Source organism: Brassica oleracea, chromosome C5 (genome assembly GCF_000695525.1).
Source record: "Brassica oleracea var. oleracea cultivar TO1000 chromosome C5, BOL, whole genome shotgun sequence".
Classification (NCBI taxonomy): Eukaryota; Viridiplantae; Streptophyta; class Magnoliopsida; order Brassicales; family Brassicaceae; genus Brassica; species Brassica oleracea.
Genome location: NC_027752.1, coordinates 1,897,304 through 1,900,917, shown reverse-complemented (window position 1 = coordinate 1,900,917; position 3,614 = coordinate 1,897,304). Strand labels below are relative to the sequence as shown.

Sequence of the window (3,614 nt, the reverse complement as noted above, 5' to 3'; positions counted from 1 at the left end):
TTTTTTTTTTTTTTTTATGTTTAAAAAGGTGTGATAGGATATTGTGGTACGGTGAAGGACTGCATCAGTTATCTTATGTAAGAGGAGAGTCAAAGTTCTCGGATCATAGACCTGTCTACGGCATTTTCTGCGCTGAGGTTGAGTCAGCTCATAATAAGCTAAAGCGAACCATGAGTTGTTCAGCTTCACGTGTTCAAGCTGAAGAGCTCTTACCTTATTCCCGTGGCTACACCGAGCTCAGCTTCTTTTAAAAGTAACACACGTGTTTCACGGTAATTTTTCTTAAGTCTTTCACCGAACCAGCATATTGGGACATAGGTAGGTAGATAATGTCACTGTGTCAGTGACATGAGCTGTTTCGAAACTAAACAAGTCCACAAGATGTCTGTGGTCCTGAGTTGCATAATAGAGAGTGGAGACCAGTCTAATGCTAGCTCTCTGCATTTATGTGCAAAGGTGTGTGTGTAATCTCAACCAAAGAATGAGCCACCGCCACCTCTTAGATCATTTATAAGATCAACCATTTGATTTTGATTTCCCTGGACCCATTAGATTTTTTTTTGCATATAAGGATAAGTCAAAACATTTAAAGGTTTGATAAAGTTGTCATCACCTTCTGCATATTATAAAGTCTTTGCTGTCTTTAATTTAAATTCTACAAAGATTTAAACTTTCTTGAACCCCAGATGAATTTTTTTCACTAATGGTGGAAATGGATTGGCTTTTGTCAGGTGAACTAAAGTGTTTTTTGGATCTTTGAGAGTGATGGAGACGTTACATTGCTTCTTTAGCTCCAAGGGAACAGGTTCGTTGTAAAAAATATACTATTATCTTTACGTTTTCCGGTTTGATTTTTAAACTCTTTGTACCGGGTAATTTCTGGTTTGCAGGTGTAGAAAGTGTTTTATTTTTGGCCTCGGTTAACTAATTTTCACATACCGGTGGGTTCTGTGGTGTATCCAGTTCATGGTTTTTGCTAACTTCTGGTGGATAGAAATTTTACAGCTACGTTATAAGGTAAGAATTCAGTTGATAATTGTCAAATTTACAGTTTGCTTGTAACTTAATTCCCATTTTATTTCAAGTAATTGTGTAATTTAAACACTTTTATTTACACAAACTATGTTTTGTTTTGTGCAGGCAATCAACTAACCAATCAGAGATCGCCAAGTAGACACATTAGGAAAGTTCTTTTGATTTTGTTTAGTTTTCATTCTTTTGATTTAAGCACAATTAGGGAAAATATGGTTTTCTGTTCTTTTTTTTTTGTGATCAACTGCGGTGTGTCCCCACGGTAATTATTTTGTAATGTTTATTATGTGATGTTAATGTCAAGTGTAACGAAAATTATACCCAAAAAAAAACAAAGAATTTCTGTTTTTATTTAGTGAAAATTGCCGAAAAGTAAAAGGGAACTGATGCCTTCTTGTAATGATCGTTTGACTATACATAGTTTGTGTTTCTAGATAAATTAATGATCAATCTTGCATTTAAATACAAGTTACCATAAAGATTTCTATGTTTATTTGTCATTTCAAGAACTATAACCTAAGCAGTGGTTCAAGAGAAATTTAGATGACATGTTGTTTTCACTAAAGTCTAAGATTTTGTTTTCCAACAAATTCAAAGATTCTTATGTTAAGAACTTTTTCAAAAACCGAGATTTTGATTTGTGTATACTATAACTTTGATAAAATAAATATTATACTATGTGAGAGACAAAGACTGGACCAGTAAACGTAGAAGGGAATGATTAAAAACTAAAAAAGAGAGCATGAAAGTGAAGAGAGTGTTCTGTGTAAATCATGCTTTGTCTTTTTCCTGTTTCCTCATGCTTTGTCTTCTTTCAGCTTTTGTTGATCACATTCACAACAACGCTTATCAATATTTTATTAAAACGATGATTCTTGTAAAACTAGCCATATGATTAATTACACAGACAATGATAAGTTCGGTTTTTCCAAGAGAATTACTATAAAGAAAAAAAAACATTAACAATCCAAGTGAAAGAAAGTGTTGTTCAGAAGCTTGGTGGCCAGTTATAATAATCTTTTTCAAAGGCTTATGTTGTTCGTTTCTAATCTCCTGATCATTTTTATTCGTATGAATTAACTATGAAAATAAACTCTATTACTTAGACAATACGTTATGAGATAACAGTATTGTTCAGATAAAACAATAATTCGTGGACTAATTTATTTGCATATTCAAGTCATTCGATGTTCAAATACATGGAGTTGATCAGATTATGGTTCATTGAATCGATGAGTTCTTTAGTGTATTCACCTGTCCAAACTTAAGCAAATTAGCTTAGGAGGATATGTCAATATTGGATTGTCAGGTAACATATCGATTATAAGAGAAATATTGAAAAAGGAGAAGCTTTTCTTAAGAAAAATAATGGCCTATCATCTAAATATTATGATTTGTGATGTACACTAGTCAATATAAAGTAAAATAATGATTTTATCTTTATAATGGTATATCGTGTTTCTCTTCTAGAACAAGGTCAAAGCTGATTGCACAAATAAAAATAAAATAAGTTTGCATAAGATTAAAGAGCATGGATTTGATTGGTATAGGCTTTTGGGAGTGTGAAAGGATAGGCTAGCAGACTAACCAAAACAGCATGCTTCTTATTTTCAATTTTAACAAAACCCACTGGCTCTGAAAAGACACTCAGGGTAGGCAACATAGTGTCACTTCACTCGGAAAATAAACACAGAACTAAATCAATAGTGCCATTTAGATTCCTCTTGTTACCCATCTAGTTAGCAATTTGTACCAATTCCTTTCAATTTTGTCTAGGGCTTAGAACAAGTTTCAGTTGGTAAACACATAATGCTGTAGTTATTGACTAATGATGGAACATTTGTCGTGCCCAATAACCCACACAAATCTGAAGGACTATCAGTCTATCACCATTGAAGTACCACATAGCGATTGAATCGATTCTAATGACTGTCAGTATAAAACATGTAACGTCATTAACTCTTCGAGATATTGTATAATATGAACATATACTTGTTGCAACATCATGTAAACTCTTAAAATACAAATATCTCACCATCATTCCATCAATAAACCTTCCTTATTACGCTGTATTTTCAATTATACCTAAAGGCTAACGTCATATCATCTAAATCTGTAGATTTAATGGCTTTAGGATTATAGGTAACAATAATGATACTAGTATTCGACGGGGACTAACATGTATGATCATATTTACTATGCATGGAACTAATTATTACGTCTCCAAATATTAATTCTTAGAGCATAAGCAATGATCAGTGTAGAAATTTACTCAAGCTATCACAAACAAGGTGGATCCACATGAACTTTTGTTATTTTGTATCAACTACACAAACTTCTCAATTCATGTAAACTAGATACATAAAGTGTGTGTTATACTTTGATTGATCTCATGAGAAGCAAAAAAAAAAATCACATTGATACAATAAAATTTATAATCAGCTATAAAATATTACAATTTTTGAAAAAATAAACGATCAATAAACCTTCTTCTCATACAACAACTACTAGTATTTGTTAGCCCTGGGACGGATCCAGATATCCGGGAAATTTAGGGTATCCGGATCCGGATCCGGATCCGT

General features: G+C 32.7%; 1 long non-coding RNA gene across 1 annotated transcript; it reads left to right on the top strand.

Moving 5' to 3' along the window:
- Positions 1-33: 33 nt before the first annotated feature.
- Positions 34-1,381, top strand: LOC106293554. Its single transcript, XR_001260535.1, has 4 exons — positions 34-272; positions 732-805; positions 891-1,017; positions 1,141-1,381. It is a non-coding gene; the product is annotated as an uncharacterized LOC106293554 (long non-coding RNA).
- Positions 1,382-3,614: the final 2,233 nt, after the last annotated feature.